This window comes from Rhamphochromis longiceps, linkage group LG9, assembly GCF_057381845.1.
Source record: "Rhamphochromis longiceps isolate RC_006_pf linkage group LG9, R_longiceps_female_GT1.1, whole genome shotgun sequence".
NCBI lineage: Eukaryota > Metazoa > Chordata > Actinopteri > Cichliformes > Cichlidae > Rhamphochromis > Rhamphochromis longiceps.
In genome coordinates, this window is record NC_140565.1 from 24,564,671 (window position 1) to 24,584,376 (window position 19,706).

The following is a 19,706-nucleotide window of genomic DNA, read 5'->3' on the forward strand; positions in this document are numbered from 1 at the left end:
GACTAAAGGAACAGAATGGGAACAGAAAAGGGAATTATCTAATAAACGTGAAGTCATTGAAAACTAACACTAAGGGCAAAATGACTATAAATTCACATTGTTACAGAATAAAATTATGAAATTATGAGCCTTAAATGATTTTTAGTGATCCTAATAAAGGTTGCCCGTCCTTTCTGGGGGTCAAACTAAGGGTTTTCTGGAAATTTCCTAAGTCAAGATAAGTAAATTGTCGTTATTATTTTAACTTAATGTCATATTGCACTTTGATCTGCGTAAAATGTGAAATAGAAATATAAGAAACAGAAAACCTTTTATTGTTTTTAATGTTTATTTTCCCACGTACATTTATTTATATTAACGTCATAAGCATCATAACGGAACGACGCCGTCACAGGCCTTCTGAAATGTGATTTATAGTTCACGCAGGCGCAGCAACTTCTGTTTGAAGAAAACGGCGACAGCTGCCAAAAGTTACCTAGATTAAACCGGAATTAGATTGGTGTAACTTCAAAATAAAGGTGCACGATGCAGTATAGAAACAATCAAGTCCTTTGTCTCACTGCAGTGTCACGTTTTTGATTATTTTTCTTGCTTTAAGCTTCAAGATGTCATGCATCTAACGTGACCGTGGCAAATGCACGAATTTGGTGCGAAATTGTTTTAAGTTGAAAGTCTAGCCGGAAGTTGAAATGCTTTTATTTCTGGAGTGTTGACACCGGCTTGAGCACACGTAGAGTTTGGGGTCGAGTACCAGGAACCGGTAAGTAATTAAGCTGTAATCTGTGTGTGAGTGAGCGCTTCACACGACTTTAGCTTTATGAAAAAGCATCTTTTTTTTCGCTCAGAGCGGCGTAATTTTGAAGTCAGTTAACGGGTTTCGACCGACGTCTTGTTCTGCTGTGTAGTGAAGAAGCGGAGCTGACAGCCAGTCAACTGCCACACATGCAGTCAAGTGTCCGTTACCTCCGCCGGTGGATGACTTAGCTTTGTTTCCCAGCTTGTTAACCAGGTAATGTGAAAAAACAAAGAGGAAGGGGGGAAAGTGGTAGAAATGTGGTCGGACTGAGAGTTTTTGTTGATGTCGTGGGAGTTCCTCATCCCATAGACTAGTGCTTTTCACCTCCTGACCAAAGCCACGCTGGTGATTTTGTTTTAAGAGCTAGGATGTTGTTTCACGTTGTGTCATCAGGAAGGACAGACGGCTTTAAACACAGCAGTGAAGGGAGTGGACGTGTGGTCGGTCTTATTCATTCATTCATTCATTCATTCATTCATTCACTCACTGGATCAACAGGAGCATTATGGTCTCTCAGGTCATAAGGGGAATAGTTAATCCAGATGTCGTCAGTCTGGTTATCTTCCTGTTAATACATTAATCAGTTATTAAACGAGGCATGCCAGCACTGGTTAGGAGCTGTAACAAGCCGTTTCATCCTATTTTGGTTATTTGTTGTGTTAATCATACACCCAAAAGTTATAAAGTTACAGACTACAACGGTTCTTTCTTTTTTTTAAAAACATGATTACAGCTGTAAAATGACTGCTGTGTGAATTTAAAATACCACTGAAGAAGCCAGAGCTTTTTATTCCTTTTTAAAAAAATGATGTTTAATATATGCACACATGTTGTTTTGCTCTCCTCTGATCTCCAGGGGTCTCTCTGTCTGCCCATCTGCCAGCTTATTCATTCTTTTGTAACACTGAACACTAAGTGTCTCTGTTCTGCCTCTTAGAATAATGGTTTTTAGTTAGGGTGGAGGAGAACATTCTGTAATAAAGACAAATTGTCAGTTAGAGTAAAAAGAAAAACACATAGTCAGTTAAAAAAAAAAAGATAATACTGTAAGGACAGTAAGAGGGAGATATATTTAAAAAAAAAAAAAGATGGAGAGGAGAGGAGATAACAGCAGGTTTAAAAAAACCAAACATTGTTTTTAGAAGTGGTTTGGAGCAAGTTGTAGATTTTGCTTTATCTTCTCAGGAAGGTCACTCCAAAGCTGAGATTCCTGATGACGAAAGCACGGTCAATCGGTTTTATCATTCTGTTACATATGCATATAAATTTATAGATAAAGGTTCAAAAGAAACATCAAGACTTAATGTTTAGGAGGGAAAAAAAGTTTAATATTAAATTTTTTTTTTTTTTTTTTTTCCTTTTTGCCCCCACGTGGCGTGGAGCTTTGGGAACATGACCGTGAACGCACATAGGATAAGACATATTCTCAATACACACTCTGTAGACATTTTATTAGGTACACCTTGCTAATACTGGGTGTGCCCCTTCAGAATCACCTTAATGCTTCATGGCATAGATTCAACGAGGTGCTGGAAACTTTCCTCAGAGATTTTGGTCCATGTTGACTTGGTAGCATTACACAATTGCTGCAGACATGACAATATGAATATCCTGTTCCACCACATTCCGAAGGTGCTCTGTTTGACTGAGATTTGGTCACCGTGGAGCCCATTTCAGTACAGTGAACTTATTGTCATGTTCAGGAAACCAGTTGGGGTGATTTGAGCTTTGTGACCTTGTGTGTTGTCATGCTGGAAGCAGACATCAGAAGATGAACAATCTGTGGTTGGCAACAATACTCAAGAAGGCTGTGGTGTCTAAACAGGCTCAGTTAGTGCTAAGTGACGCAAAGGTGGCCAATAAAAGTATCCCCCCCACACCATTGCACTAGAAGCCTGAAACCTTGATACTTGCCAGGATGGATGCTTGAAATAAATTCAGATTCCACAATCTGAATGAGATCAAGGCAATATGCAAGATCAGTTAAACTTTGCTTTTCTACAGTAAGAGTCTGTTGTGGCCAGTGCCATCCTCCATGCCCCTGCATCCTAGGGCCACAGGTTGAAGGTCACAGAGGCCAACAGACTCAATAAACTGATCCCGAAGGCCAGTAATGTGTGGGGATGAAGCTGGAGTCTCTAAAAGTGGTGTCAGAGAGGCAGATGTTAGCCAAGAGATGGGCAAATGCTAGACGATACCTCCTGGCCAGTCATAGGAGCACGTCCAGTGAGAGCCTGAGATTACCAAAATGCAGCATTGAACGACACCGGAAATCATTCCTGCCTCTGGCTATCTCTCTGTACAGTTCCTCCATCTAAAGTACAAGTACACACTGCAATAGTTGCACTTAAATCTGCACATCCTCTGCAGAGAGAATAACAAAGTACAGTATGATAAGAGTTATCCAGCCTTAGTGAGTCTGTGTGAACTGTGAACTGTAGCCTCAGTTTCCTGTTCTTAGCTGACAGGAGAGGCATTGAGTGGGTGCTGCCAAGGTTTGGCATGTTGTGCATTCAGATATGCTCTTCTGCATCCCTTGGTTGTAACGAGTGTTTGAGTTTGTTGATTTCAGAAGCTCTACTAAGCATTTTTGCTCAGAACTTCCACTTACTGGATAGTTCCTCTTCTGACAAGTCTCTGTAAACTCTAAAGATGGGTGTGTGGGGAAAATCTCAGCCGATCAGCAGTTTCTTGGGTATTCTCTTTAGACACCACAGCAAGAAATTACTGAATGATTTCTGAAGTTATTACACAACATGGCGGCAAATGGCCATGTCCCACTTTTGAAATTTGGCCTGTGCCAATGTTCAAATGAACAGTTTTGTTTAATTTAGCTTGTTAAGCAAGTCTGTTCAAGAAAATGTATATCTTTGTTGTTTTAAAAAAGACAAACTGCTCTAAAAGTTTTACATTGATTTGAGGCAACAGATACCCCGCCCCTGCAGTCAAGTTCTGGCTAGAGCCAAAAGGAAATCAGCAGGTAATAAAATAATTTCTGTAATCAGTTTTGTTAACTGGGATTTAATTTACTTAAGAATAACAGACATCTAGGCTTATCAGATTATGAGAAATGACAGAAAAATGGCATATTTCTTCCAAATAAGACAGCATAGAAAAGCATTAATGCGTATCATTTGATGCTGTAGCCTGTAAGAAACATCTACCGTTTCTGTAAATGGCTCTCATGCGGTGGTTGCACATGACAAGAAGAGAAATGTTGAATGGCGCTTTGTCATTAGACGTGAGGTTATGTTGCCTTAGACTAATTACTGGAACGTAGCATTATTTATGTTGTAGTGCCACTTGTGAGTTTCCTGCTGCGGCAGAGCATGTGATGCAAAAGAGGTCTGAATCTGATTTTATCTGGGGAAACAAAGACACAGGAGGGCTCGGTTACAAGTAACATAGTTTTGTTTTTTTTGTGGAAAAAACAAAGGAAACAGTGATGCTCATATCCAGTGTTGGTCAAGTTACTTGAAAAAAGTAATCACTAACTAATTACCGATTACTTCCCCAAAAAAGTAATCCTGTTACTTTACTGATTACTTATTTTCAAAAGTAATTAATTACTTAGTTACTGATTACTTTTTAAAAACATGATTTACAACCTGAATAGGTGATAAAGCGATAGATCTTTCAGCCCAATTCTACTTTTTCTGCATAATCTATCATACAAAATGTAATCAAATGGAAAAGTCTCTTTTTAAAACTTGTTTTATTAGTTTTAACCTTTTAACTTTATGCATCAAGCAAAATTTTAATTATATGCAACATTCTCTGACTTGAAGAAATTTGTTTAACATTTAAACTTATTTTCTGCACATTCCAGCACATAAATTTTTTTTTGTGTGTGTTTACACTCAGTCTTTCAAATAGATGCAAGTAAAACACAGCAGAAAATAAATAAAATCAAAGACTCAGCGGTCCTGTTGCTCTATTTTCACCTGTAAAGCAGGAGTAGGGTAGGCGGAGGTTTACCCTGGTGCAGGTGTGCCACAGCGGTCAGTTGAAGAATCTGCGAGTTTCTGAGTTTCCCATTACGTCGTTGCGCACTCGGTGCTTGCTTGGAAGTTTAGGGGGGGGTTTCACTGTAAAAAGAAGTTTTCTTCCCACGCACAACGGACACTAATGTTTTTGTCACTTTTTATGGAATCAAACTCAAAGTAAAGTCAGTACTTCCACGCTTTAAACGCTGCACGCTCATACTCTCTCCCACAATCGATATGTGATCCATTGTTGATCTGCACACAGCTGTTGTCACAAACGTTGCACTCGCTTACGTCACCGTCATGAGACGTACTCGCAAAAAAATCACGGTTTTAGTAACGCAGTAATGCAGCGTTCCTACGGGAAAGTAACGGTAATCTAATTACTGTTTTTGCAATAGTAATCCCTTACTTTACTCGTTACCTGAAAAAAGTAATCGGATTACAGTAACGCATTCTCTGATATCTGAGGTTACGGTAAATACAAACTTAACTTGCTTTTAAAGTGGACCTGTACCTATTACTATGCTCTTCCTTATTTTCTGTCATACATGCAGGGTGTTACAATAGTGCATGCATGTATTAAATATTAAAAACTTTGTGCTTTATGTCTAGTTTAAAACACTTTTGTCTACTTTTGCCTCGTTATGATGTCACAGAGAGTGGATATTCCTTATATGGTCATCTCAAGTACAAGGCTCTGGCTCCAAGCAAAAAAGCCACATCCATCTGCTGTTTAAACCTCAAGTTTGTGAGGGGCAGCCAATCAGAAGAAAGCTAAAATAGCTTGTTTCAGAGAGTGGATGAACAGTGGATTATTGTGGATTGTGACTAATGCAAAACTACTCTAGCAAAGTCTAAGGAGGCAAAAATGGGCAACATCCCTTTTTAAATTCACTGTCAGTAAAGCGTTGCAACAGAAACTAATGAGGAAAAATCCATTTTGGCTTGTTTTGTTTCTGGTTTCCACAGATTATGTTGCAGAAAATAAGATAATTTATGCAAGAAAAAAGAGAAAGAAACCCCATCTTAGTCTATCATCTGTTTGGATTCATAAATGGATAGGTGTAATTTCAAGTGAATTAATAACTCATGATTATCTGCACCATTTGAAATCCCCATCTTGGAAACCAGGACCGTGTATTTTGTCTAATGGATGTAAGGACACATGTCCTCTGGCAGGATGGAGGAAGGATGTCTCTTCTGCTGACTCACCAGTATAATCTCTGTGCACTGCAGGTTATTTGAGGAGATATTTTTATTTTGATGCAAGGCCAATACACTGGCTAAACTGATTATCGTTTCCAATAATTAAGTTTAAGTGATATAAACCACAGTGATGCTTTTTTCCCCCTTATAACTGTTCAAAACCTGAGGGCTAGATGGAGGAATGTGAAATGTTTGTCTTGGTCAATCTGAACTTATTTGATCTTTGAGAAAGAAAAAAATAAATAAATAAAATTCCCGAGTCCTTCGATGTCCTTTTGTCCCATAAAGCTCTGCAATGCTTGAACACTTATCAGTGTGATCAGTCTCAGCTTTTATTTGTTTTCCTTTGCTTCTGTGAAATATGTCGAACAGACTTATTGCGAGCTGGTTTGACAACAGCAGCGTGTTGTGCTTTAGAGGAAAGGGGGGAAAAAATGCTGAAGGATAAATATTTGAGCAGAGCGTCTCCACATTCCTTTTGTGAATTGCTTGGTCATGCAGAAGGGGAGGAAGGAAAAGTGGGGGGGATGTGCTGAACGTTTTTATCAGAGCATGGCAGACACTGGATATCTGCTCTGATGCTGATTTGTAAGGAGTGAAAAATGTAGATATTAGTGAATCAGAAGGATGATCTTTAATGTCTAACTTCACACTTTTGCAAATTAGTTAATATGAACACACTGTTTTAATCTCCTAGGATCTGGCGTCCAAATATGGGGACATCACATTTGGGGTTGTCTAGACCACAATACTAAATTTTGCTCTTGCAAATTGCTTTCAAATGAGCCATATTGCTCAAAGGCGCACAATTGTTGTTTCTTATTTTGTTTTTGTAAATAAAGAGTTTTGCACATCATTACTCAATTGTGACTTTATAGTGTTCGATAGAACACTATAAAGTCACAATGGGAAAGAGAAATAAAAAAATGCATGCCATAAAGAGTTTGGGTCTTAGGAGGTTAACTAGAGTTGTCAGGTTATGTGTTGAAGTTCTCTAACCCACCACCATCAGTGCTACGCCTGATGATTCAGGATAGTATACCAAATGTTTATAATTAATTTTCTATAAAATCATGATCATAACTAATTTGGTCAGTAACAAGCTTGAGATCATTTAACGCAATTATTTACAGATTCTGGAGAAACTGCGTATTTATTATACATAAACAAGTTATCTTCTCAGTTAAACTGCTTTCCACTGTATGGAGGGCAGTTCAACTGAAAAACCTGAATGAATAAATAAATAGCTTAGTGAACTGAACAGCCACAAATGGATGCCAATGTGAATATGGATTTTCAGACTGCAGCAACGATAAAAGAAAAGGATGTGGCACTGTAATTATTTTATCTTGATTTTCTTGTGTTGGGCATCAGTTACACGGGCCTAGAGACCGGTTGGCGATCCCTTGCACAAACTCAGGTCATTGGTTAAAAAAAAGGGACAATTTGTAATTAAAATAATAGTCATAACAAAAATGATAATTGCACAGTCCCAATCTAATAAGCCAAGTAGGGTAGTGGAGCTTTTCAGCCACTGCACCTCACATGTAAATATTTTGTAGAGTTGATTTAATGGAGGCAGACACCTAAACAAGGTAGATAAAATGACAAAAATCTCACATCTTTGCCTCAAAAAGAAACAAGCTCATTGATGGACTTAGCTTATTTTGGTTTTCATGTGACGTATGACCCTGAAGGTAAGCGCGTCATGGACTAAAGTAAAACAGTATGTTGGATGTGCCACGCAATGCTCAATTACATGGGTGGGAACTAGTGTGTTAGCGCAGTTTGCTCGTTAACGTGTTGGCCGTCTAGCCCCACGCACGGGGCGATCCGCGGTAGCTCGTTAACGGAGATTTGCCGTGTTGTGGCGTTAACGTCATTTCAACGAGATTAACGCTGACAGCACTAGTGGGAACACAACGAATATGACTGCACATTTACTCCGACGCCATCCTAGTGCAAAGACAAGTGGAAGCAGACAAAAACAACAAGCACAGATGCTACAAACTTTACCCGAGTCATTTAGACAGCCGTTAGCATATGATTCTCCTTATGGGGACCTGATATGTTTAATATGCTGCTGAGAGTATAGCCCAGAAGAAGCGTATAGTATAGCTTTTATTTTGGAAAGAGCCATTTCTCTGTAATAAACTCTCTTTTCCAAAGATGAGTGATTCCTCAATCAGATTTATGTTTTTATTACTTTGTTGTTTCAGCAACATTAAATTTAAAAACTGTACTTTTGAGTTAAATATATATTTATAATTTTAATAAATGACAAATTAAACGGGCATGAACATTTTTTTTTTTTTTTTTTGTATCAAAAAAAATCGAACCTTGACACTAGGGCTGCCACAAGCGATTATTTTGATAGTCGACTAGTCACCGATTATTTTTGCGATTAGTCGACTAATCAGATCATCATCCATTGGACGTAAAACGTACAGCTTATTGCACCAGCAGCATCTGCTCTTATATAACTATCATTAGCTTACAGCTTTAAGTGTTTAAGGTCTGTGCTAACTAAAAATAAAGACAAGATGATAGTTTATTAAATTTTAATGAAATTTGCAGATTGGTTCAGTGAAGTTTAATAAACTCCTTGCTATCTAAAATATAACAGGACACTGGAGTAAATTCTGGAGCATCTCACACTTCTGATAATCAGCTGTCTGCTTGACGTTTATTCAGCTGTGTAAAAACTATACCTTTAATCTCAGCCAAACCGATTTACTCAGGAACAAATAAAATACTAAAAAAAGCCAAACAATAACATTGTTAAGTTATCTAAGTGACTTATATATATTTAACCTGAGTAGCGAAAGACGGTGGTGGGTTTGAAAACGATTTGCCGGGAGTCCGGTGTTCTCACGGCTCTAGTTAGCCTTGCCCCCGCCTAGCTAACGAGCTAGTGGGTAACAGACGTCTCCGAAAACGTCGGAGCGCTTTTGAAAATATTTGGTGTCTTGATAAACTGAGCAGATATTTGAGGTTTACACAGCTACATTCTCGCCTGAAAATATGTTAAACGTTTATTTTGTAACCCAGAAAGAATAATAAGAGTAAAATTAAAACTAGCTAGCTGCCGCCATTGTTGGAAACTGAGCTGGGCTGCGCTATGAATTCTGGGACACAGTTTCTTCTTCTTCTTCGGGGTTTAACGGCAGCTGGCATCCTTGTACATGCAGTGCTGCCATCTTCTGTTTCAGTCCGTTATTACACTCTTAAATCCTACTACTTATTCCTGCGTCTTTTGGGATCTTACAAAGCTTCAAACGACGCGTCGACTATTAAATCAGTCGTCGACGATTTTGATAGTCGACGTAATCGTGACTAGTCGACTAATCGTGGCAGCCCTACTTGACACCAAAGTATCGAACCGAACCGTGAATTTTGTGTATCGTTGCACCCCTAACATTCTGCTACATGTTATGCTGAGAGTGCAATAAGCAATAAAAAGAGAAGCTGGACAAACTGAGTATTATATCCTCTCTGCATTATCCCAAACCCATTTTTCTGCATTATGTTTTTTTTGGTAATAATCTATCACGGGTTTGTAGCTCTTCATGTTTGTTTTACCTTCCCCTTGCAGATAAACAAGCATGCTGCTTTTTCCATAAACATATTAATCCTGAAAAATGTATCTGAACCTAAACACTGTTATTTTTGTCTTGTTTATTATCTGGAACCATGACGTTGGCTTGCTTGGCTGTTGCTCAGCTGTTGCTCGGCTCTATCCTGCTATTTTGCATTTAATTATCATTATGTGATTTGGCTGTAGACGTTGGAATGTGCATTGTTAGGCCTGTCGTCCTGTTACATTAAAGCTCATTAAGTTGTCTGCAGATTGTAGTTTATTGGGAGCATCTAAACCAGACTAAATATGATCTGGTTTGACATCCTTTCTGTTCCTCTTGGATCAATCTTTGCCTTCATCATCCTTTCCCAAGCAAACACAAGTTCAAATTTCATTCATTTTCTCAGTCTGGCAAAGGTTTCCCAAGTTGTGTTGCCAGCCACACAAACGTAATCACATTACGTTGTTTCCCAAGAAATGAATAAATGGCTGACTTGTATTTGGCATAGTGTGAGATCTCTTTTAGGGCTTTGTTTTGGGTCTGGGAGTCCAGGGGATATTTTATTCCCGCGCCTTTCTAAGTCTCAGGACAATAAGTGGTTATTCTAAGTGCACCGGGTCACAGCTTCACAATTGCTGTTTTTCTGCAACCTGAGCAGCCCTTGATGCAATTTTGAGAAGGAGAACCACACCCTAAGACTACTGGAGCTGGATAGGACCGGTCTCGGGGGGCTCCAACTCGTCTTTTCTCCATTATTACACTGTGTGCTTCCCCCCCTTTATATTACTATGTGTAATCCAGCATTGTAATTACATTGCTGCAGACAAGGTGCTTTATCTCAGTATTCACTGAAGTAGAATACGAGAGAACCTTCACTGTGCTAGCTCAGTGGTTTTATTACAATCTGATATGGGTACTTTGAGACCAATACCACAATTGCTGTTGGAGGCTGTTAGAGCTGCAAAAATCAATATCTTTTTAATAACAGAGGATGAAATGGGTGGATAATATGAATACTACCCTTTGGCTCTTTATGGCTTTTTTAACATTTTTATTGTTTTTACTTTTTAAGCTCGTTGTTGTGATTTTCAAGCTTGTGACTGGTTGTTTTGGCTAACCACTGACTCCTTACAAACTAATATCTAGATATAAGATGAAAACATAGACACGTATTTTACTTTGTATGTTTATTAGAGGCTTGCTACTTCCTGTTGACTGTTTTTTTTTTTTTTTTTTTTTTTTTTTTTTAAGGAGGAGGACAAAGAGTGGAAGCTTTTGTTAATACATCTCTTTTATCTCTATAAACGGGGAATAAAGGTCAAACAAGGATAAAAAAAAAAAAAAAAAGACCTATTTCATGTTGATTGAATGCATTGTTCAGTTTCCATGCCTCCTATTTATAGCAGACACATTAAGTCTTTGCAGCCTTTTCTAACTTGCTGAGTCTTGGGTTGTTTCGGTTTTGTGGACACTGATATTCTTCAAGTAGAGCGAAGACTTGCGTCTGTTTTAGCCTGCCGCTGTGTCTCGTATACCCTAAGCCTTTCTGAGGTATGTGAATGCTTGAGAGATGATTGCGTTCTCTTTTCTGGAGGTGAGGACGATAGACTGGCTGGGACTCAGCAGTCTCTGAAATCTCTCGTCACTCCAAAGACAGGTGCTGTTTCAGCTGTAAGCACAGCCATTTTCTGCCTGAACCCTCTGATGGGAGTTTGATATAAGATGTGCATAGATTGACTGAGAGCAGCTGTTCGCTGTGTTAGACTGGAGCTCTTCCAGTGACTTTGTGCGCATAACAAGCATAGTCATGCTGAAGTCTCTAGACCGTGCAAAACCCTGAGTGAAGCTGGTGTGGCCACTGGGCTGTGAAGAGATGTCTGCATGTTACAAAACTCAGGAGTTGGCGGGGTCACTTCTAAACTGCTGAGCTATTTTAGGCTAAAACACTCGGAGGCAACTGAGTGAACGCTATCAACACACCAGTGCCAAATCGCCATAGAGATCCACAGGCAGGGCAGCTGTCAGAGGTATACAGCTTCATCGAGGTCAGTCTGCATTAGAAGGCAGCACAAGGGGTCTGACTGCTGTAGTGAACCTCTGTGTTAATGCATAGTCTTTGCAAGTCCAGCCTCAGCTGCATCACTTCAGTGTGTTTGTGTGTTTTTATGACTAAGAATATTGCCTTGTGTTAAACTTGAGTGGAGAAAAGAATTACAGGAAGCTGAGGGGAGTTTTCCGAAATGCGTTAACACTAACACTGCGTTAAGGCAGCTTGTTGTCGTGCAAGAATTCTCGTCAAATGTCATTTTTGTGTTTGCTTTCATGTTTCGACCGAAGTACAGATTTCTTTATTTAGTCCAGCTTTTGGGCCACATCTGGCTCGGTATATTAACCTAACATTAACTTGACATATTCTGTGCAGGTTGGTGATGTGATGTAAGCTTCTCATTTGGTGGTTGCGGTTAAGAAATGACTACCTGTTGTCAATGTGTGTATGAAGTCGCACCTTTTTAGAGCTGGCCACAGTGGATAATGCTATTATTATTGAGGAAAGCCCCAGACTTTGAAGTGGCTTTAATTTTAGCTTTTTTCCCCCGCAAGATATGCATGTGACTCTGCAGTGAGCTTACATCCCCGGAGACAAACAACTATACCTCTCTCACACACACACACCCTCCGACTTCTGCTGGCGTTTGGTTTTTCTTTAGCCCTTAGGCTGATATAAGCTTTTGTGGAATGCAGTGCTTGATTATTTGGCGAATGGATAAGCAACTTGTTTAGATCACAGGGTTGTTCTTTGCTCGCTGCAAAACACAATTAATGTGGCGGCTTTTGTGACTTTAGGTGGGATTAATTGTGTAATGGTGTTGATTCTTCCATAACATGAGAGGATTTTTTTTTTTTTTCCATTGCCAACTATGCTGCAAAGCTGCGGCAGGCCAGGGGAAAAAATAAAATAAAATAATACTTGTTTATTAATTTCAGCACCCACTGTTTACATGTTTAGATGAAAGCTATTACCCTTTAATAATTAAAGAAGAAAAGAAGAGCTGCGTGGCTGATCTGACGGGCGCTCTTTAGTGAAGCAGGTAGATGTTTAAAGAACAACATTTCAACATCTCATTTCTTTCTATTTTGCTTCCAAGGAGTATTTTGCTTTCTATTTTGCTTCCAGAGTTTCCTGTAATCATTAAGCTGACTTTAGCAGTAGACTCTGAAGGCTTAAAAAAAAAAAAAATTCCTTGCTCATTTACTCATTTTCAGTTCAGTCTTTGTAGCTGACTATTTGTATAGGAAGTGTTTTATTTATTTATTTTAGTATTTATTTATCTTTTTCTAAAGCCACTTAACACAGACCTATGACTCATTCAAGCATATAAAAGGCACCTGACTCAAGGGATGAATCAGTGTTGTGTCTACACACAAAAGTCAATTTAGATACAATTGTTTTGAATTGTATCTAAATTGTATCTTCAGGCACTGTCACAGTTGTTCCCACTTCTTTAGGTGATTCTATGAAAAATGCCAAAGATAACAGTTTTCGAGACATAAAACAGTGTTCACAGTGGAACGGTGCCTGTCAAAAAGCCATTCTTAAGGAAGGGAAGTGGGGAGGTTGAAGTAGTTGGTTAGCCAGTTATACATGAACTGGACTGAAAATGAACTGAACAAAACTGCATCCAATCATTGCACCTTTTTCTCATTTGCCTAGTAAAATCTAAAGAAATGAGGGGTGGCTTAACACATTCTCACAGTTCTGTAATAATTATTGTTATGCAGATATAACCATAGGGAACAACTAAAGCACTCTGTCTTCGCGTAAAACAACGTTTTAAATATATTTTTCAAACAAAATAAAGAAAGAGACAATGTGTTTTCAGCAGGGTCTGAAAACCAGGTGTGGGTGGCGAAGTAGAAACACCTGTAGTAAATAACCTGCAGAGGGAGCTAGAAATAAAAGCAGAAGTTTCATAGCCCAAATGAGAAGATGATAAACGATAACAAGAAAATAATCTGTCCAGTTCATGTCCCTCACAAATCCCCCTGTCATGTTCTTTGCCATCTTTGGTCACCTGTTAAGTTTGTGTCACATGACTTTGTTTCACCCTTTTTAGGTTGAGAAAGAGATTTGTCATGGATATTTTGAGAACAAATACATGGGAAGCACTGTGTGCAAACCTCATGTGACTTTGATGCTTGAAAAACTGGAGAACCACAAAATATTCTTGTATGGTTTGACCGTTTACTGGGTCGACCAATTAAGAAACACTTAATTTATTAATTTATGTTTTTATTTATGTTTAATATTTACAGTTTACAGTTACCTACAGTGCATCTGGAGGGTTTACACAGTTTGTCATAAAGTGCATTCAATTCTTTTATCATCTAATTACAATGAGAAGTTTTTCTTTATTTTAAAGGAGACAGTTTGTTGTGAAACTTGGAGCTGAGCTCAGGTGAAACCTACCCTTATGAATGGCCCCTCAGATGCTAGATTAGACATGCAGTCGTTGTCCCCAGCAGTTGACGTCTACTGACTTTAGAAATCCCCTCATGTTTCCTCTCCAACTTTCACGAGTTTGACATTTGTGGTTTTGAAGTAAAGGTCTCTGCAACAATTTTTGGGTGGACTGTATTCAGATTTCCTTTACGATTACCTGTAATTGCTTTGGTGATTCCCCTCATGTTTCATTTAAAACATTAATCGGATATTAAACTGACTGGAAAAACAAACAGTATGTACACAGAGTGTACACCTACATTTGTTTTTCCCACCTTGGTTTGTTTATGCACAAAACATTAGTGTTAGTTAGCCGTAATATTGCCACAATTTCAGTGAGATAAAGGATGTGGGTCCAGGCAGATAATGAATATAGGATAGCAATGGTGTCTCAGCACGCAGCTGGACAACAAGTGAGAAAACATCATTAGTAACTTCCATGGTGCTTATTGGCTCATTGCTGGTCACTAATTAGCCATAAGCCTTAGCTGTACTTTGTGTTGCCCATTGTAAACATGCTAGCATCCCCCAAACTGTCCCCCCCCCCCCAGCTTCATGCTAATATCAGTATGCAAACATGCCAGAAATATATTGGCTAATTTTGTTTTTATTAATTTAACCTTTCAGTTTAACATGTTAGGATCATGCACAGTATAAAAGACGAAATTAGCTACTCTTACGTCACCCACTGGTTAGTGAAGTCCCGTTAGGCTTGAGTTGAGCATTTTCGGCATTGCCATCATGAAAATGACAAGAAGATCTATGACAATGACAGCAGGGACATGAGCAGGTTCTGGATAATCCTCCGAGCAACTGAGTCCATAAACCCAGGAGGAAAGTGTTCACTGACATCACAGAGCAAGTGTTTTCCCAGAGACACAACCAAAAATCTTTTTGGCGAGGTCAGGCGTGTGCAGAGAAAGGGACAGTGGATGTTGAATATGGAGCTTTCAGCATGAAAGAAAAGAAAGCCAGCAGAAGATTCATTGATGTAGTGGATGGGGTTCATGCAGAGGGCTTGTGTGACGGGAAGATGCTGAGGATGGGGCTAGATGGGGACAGATGATCTGCTGCGGTGAATCCTAAAGGGTTAGCATATTTAAGACACTTCTGCACTGTCTGTGAAAAAGCACAAAAACATAACCTGGAGGCTGGAGCCTGAGGATATATCTACAGTAACTCTTAAATAACACTTCAGCTGCTCAAAAGTATGTTTACCCTTCCTAACTTGCGTCTAATCATTGTTTTCTTTTTTTGGTGCGTGCCAATTATGGGTTATTTGAAATTTTAAGGTCTCTAAAATAAAAAAAGCATAACTAAATTGCAGAAAATCACTGTTTAGTTTTAGCTGAACTGGTCACAGTTAGTGGTAAGCAAATGCAAGTCTATGTCACAAAGGCAAAAAATTGTCAAAACATCCAACTCCCCTCGTTCGGTTTGTTGTAAAGAATGTAAAGAGAGATATCGATCGCCGCATTTCCACTTTCTGTGTGTGTGTGTGTGCGTGCGTGCGTGCGTGCGTGCGTGCGTGCAGGAGCCTCTGACTCAGTGCTGAATGGGTCCTAGAGTCACATGGCTACATGTCAGCAGGCTGGAGGAGGAAACGTAATCCCGAGGAGGAAGGCTGGCGTTATCAGTCTGTGCATGTTGGTCTGAGAGGGCATTCGGCTCGACGAGACACTCCACATCTCTAACACGCTCTCTCTCCTTCTTTTTTTTTTTGTCTTCCTATCTGTCTCCTCTCCCTCTGTTTGTTTTCTCCCTGCACTCTGATCAGCCCCGGGTCTGTATTCACAGCAGAGTTCAGAATTGCACTACAATGTCTGCGGTGGCTTCTCTGCAGTAAAGCACACAAAGGTATGGTACAATCAATAAGCTTTTTTTTTTTTTACTGCTTCTTTAACAGTTGCTAGGTTTTCAACTATTTGCATTTGTCACATTTGTATGTATTTTTTTTTTACAGATTATTGATTTTGCCATTCATTTTTATTTGGTTTATTAATTCATTATTCATATGGGCTAGTGCTTAAAAGAGTAACCTGATCCGTTATTTGTCAAGTCTAATCCTTCCTGATAATGAAACATTTGAGGTGAGATTAGAGCTGACTCAGGGTTCAACCACAGTGATCTGTAGCCAGCTGTAAACAAATCAAAATATGCTCCACAGATTACACAGTTTGAGGAAGGAGGGAAAGTAAGGGGGTAAGAAAACCAAAAAAACAACAAAAAGCCCTTTAAATGATCTTTAAATGAGCTCTCTTGTTGCCCACTTGTGTTTCAGTAGCACAAACATGTTTTTCCAGTGTTGTAAATCCTAAATTGGTGCCTTCAAAGGACACATTTTAGGACTGGATTGCTTTCTAAGTGATGTGGTTAAATCAGAATTTGACCATTTGTGGCTACATCAAAAAACGATGTGATTTTTCTAAAGTGTTTGTCGCTTCACCCACTTTAGTTCTTTTTTATTTTTTTTGTTCTTTTTTTTTTTTAAATAAAAGGTTAATAGTATAATAGGTTAGCAACACAGTCGGTGTTTCAGGAAAAAAAATGGTGTTGTCTGTTCAAACCTGCACTGTCATCTAAAGGAAAAGCTCTGTTCTTTAATGAAACCTCATACTTCTTCTTTCTTCCCTGTCATTGTCCTGCTTTCATAAATACAGGCCAGTGTATTGGTTGAGGTTTGGACATTGTGATCAAGCTTCTATTTCTGTGCACGGGCATTTTTATTGGCAGTGTGCACATTTTATTGAACTGTTCTTTAATTATGCTTTGTTTTTGATAGAATTTGTAGATGTGCAGGGAGACTGCGGTTGGCGCTCACGTGCCAAGCTGCCAACCGAAGCCGGGCCCGGCCGCGGCGTCTTGACAGAACGTTGGTTTAACGCACATGTGGGCTTTTGTCGTGGGTTTTCTTCTGGCTCATAACCTCCGTCCCGTCGTCTGACTGTCTCGTGTATTTATGAGGGCACGACATAGGATATTTTTAACCTTTTGCTTGCGATTAACACAAACGGTCAAATGACATCAAAGTGGAAGATGCACAGGTGCAGAATAAGCAGTTTGTAGGTCTGTATAAGACATTTTTGCTATTTTTCTGAGATTTTCTTGCGCCAAACCATCAGTACTTGACTCCTAATCCAGCGCTCTGTTTTCTATAACCTGCTGTCTTCAAGGATCCCATTTACCCATAAATGTGTCTGTGATATGCATCAGGTGGTAGGGAACTCTTCCTCACAGAAAAGTTTAAAAACATAGAGGGATTTCCATCAGGAATGGAAATTTACAACATACCACAGAGCCAAAGAGTCAGGTGCATTCATACACTTTGGGAGCGATGAGTCATCACAAAGTACACATCAGAGATCCAAATAAAGAGAAAATGTCAAGCTCTCATCACTCTCCCACTCCGTTATCCTCTTCTTCTGAAAGTGGGATGCAGATCTTTGGAGATTTACAGATTAATCTGATGTGTAATTAAAAGCAAAGGAAGTGTTTGCTTTTGGGATTTATTGCAGTCTCGCGTTAGAAACTATAAAATAACATGTTACACGCTACACCCGCTTGTTTTCTGTAAAAATCTGATTCAAGTCAACACTGGGTGTGACCCCTTTGAAGGTAACCATAGGCAGACATAAGCATTAAGTACTTAATTTGTTTGAGGATCTTGAAGAACTGGCTTAATTTCTATTGTTTTTTTAGGCTGGGGCAGTGACTTCTCTAATAAGTAAGTAATCCCAAATTGACTGGATGATGCTGACATCAGTAGTCTCTGGGGGGGCAGACCATCTGTTGCAGGGATACTTATAATCGTGGTCTTCCATTACATTGCTATATGCTTAGGGACACAGTCAAGCTGCACATGCTGAAGAAAAAGTGTAAATGTTAAATTCTCAAGCGGTAATCTCCTGGTTGGCACAGTGCTTGTATAATAAAAAGTATGAGAGGTAGATCTGGGTGAAAAATGTTAGCTGTGATTGATTTTATTTTTTATTAATCTGTATGCTTAGAATGAAAAACAAATCATCTTTGTACGTCACTTCATAAAAGATTAGGCTAGTGTCTTAATCACAGATGGCATGAAAGATGTCACTCATTGGTGTTGAAAGCTCAACTTTACTGTTTTCTTAAAGTTATCTTATATGGATGAAAGGCTGGAGTGCCATTTATCAGCTGAAGCTAGAGGGCTATATAGCAATCTGCATCTGTAATCTCTATGGGTGCAATGCATAGCTGTCCTCAGTAACAGGCTAATAAAACACTGAACACTTACCAGTCGGGGCACCTGTCAAGCAGAATGACATTTAAATTTAGATGTCAGGTGGAAGTTTTTTTTTTTTTTTTTTTCGTAAATGCATTAAAATGTTTTTATTACTTATAAATTACATTTAAATGTAAATGTGATTTTATTCATTTTATTTTTGCACCAGGTTATTTTTTTCCCAGCCAAGCTTTAGACGTTGTCCTTTGACCAAGACTTGCTATATTTACACAAAAAAAGGCATTCAAACAAGGCTGAGTCTTTAACAAATACAGATGAAAAGAGTTCAGGCTAAAGCAATTTAGTATTGTTTCTGAGTATGAAGTCTTTGGGCCTACTATAAATCCAGGCTCACCACTACAAGCCCGTCGATACAACTGCAAAGGCTCAGTAACACATAGGCTATTTTCGTTGAACGCAGCACATCAACAAATCCAACTACCATGCAAACCAAACAAGCTCCCAGGTGGCTAGAGCGCTTTTAAAATGAGCAATTCAGAATTTGACTAGTCATTGGAGCTAAGGAGGAGAGGCACCATGCAGGTTATTAGATTCACGTGAAAGGTCGGCATCCATTATAGTATGGCGGTTAGTTAATGCACGTGGTGTGTTTACCTTGCATATCTGTAAAGGGTCCATTAATGTTATATTTGCATGGTTTGGATTGGTGTATGGTGCCATTCAAACAAGCCTTTTTCAGGGAAGGCCTTCCTCGTTCCAACAAGGTAATGCCAAACCACATTCTGCATGTGTCATCAGTCTCATTGCTGCTTACTGACCTTTCACCAAAATAAAACCTTTGGCACATAATACAAAGGAAGCCTGACTAGCTAATTAGCTAGAGTCCTATATTAAGCAATAACGGGAAAATTGGCTGGTAAAAAGTTTCCTCAGTTACCAAAAGTATTGTTCAAAGAAGAGGTGGTGCCTTAACTTAGCCTTTTATGAAACCTGTTGCTTTAATAGGTTTCAAAGTAAGAGTATACCTTTCAACAAAACAAAAAATTTACAATTTCAACATTTGCTGTGCGTCTTTGACTTCTGTTTAGTTTACACACATGGCACTAAAATTTCAGCTAATTTGGTTGCATTTGAAGCTTTGGACTTGTGTATGTGTGGATCAGACCTATTTTTCAGCTGCTAGAAAGAAATCTGGAAACCACTTGTTCCATTTCTTTCTATAAGTTTACAGCTCCTACTGACAGGCATCTGTCTGTTGCTGTTACCTTCTTCCTGTTTTCATACTTACTTCCTCCCTGAAGGAAAGATTTCCCAAAGCTTTGTGTTTGCACATTTAAAGGCTGTGACTAAGTCTAACACGGAAAAGTTTTCAAGCTTATAAAGAAAAAAAATTCCATCCTCCTCATCTAAGAAA

General features: G+C 39.0%; 1 protein-coding gene across 7 annotated transcripts in view; it reads left to right on the forward strand.

Moving 5' to 3' along the window:
• Positions 1-708: 708 nt before the first annotated feature.
• Positions 709-19,706, forward strand: part of slc4a2b (solute carrier family 4 member 2b) — a 60,725-nt gene continuing 41,727 nt past the window's right edge. The window contains exons 1-3 of one of the 7 annotated variants that reach the window (XM_085418987.1): positions 734-760; positions 846-1,009; positions 15,851-15,930. The gene's annotated coding sequence lies outside the window, so the exon portion shown is untranslated. The other 6 variants (XM_085418988.1, XM_085418991.1, XM_085418989.1 and 3 more) reach the window with 6 other exon arrangements.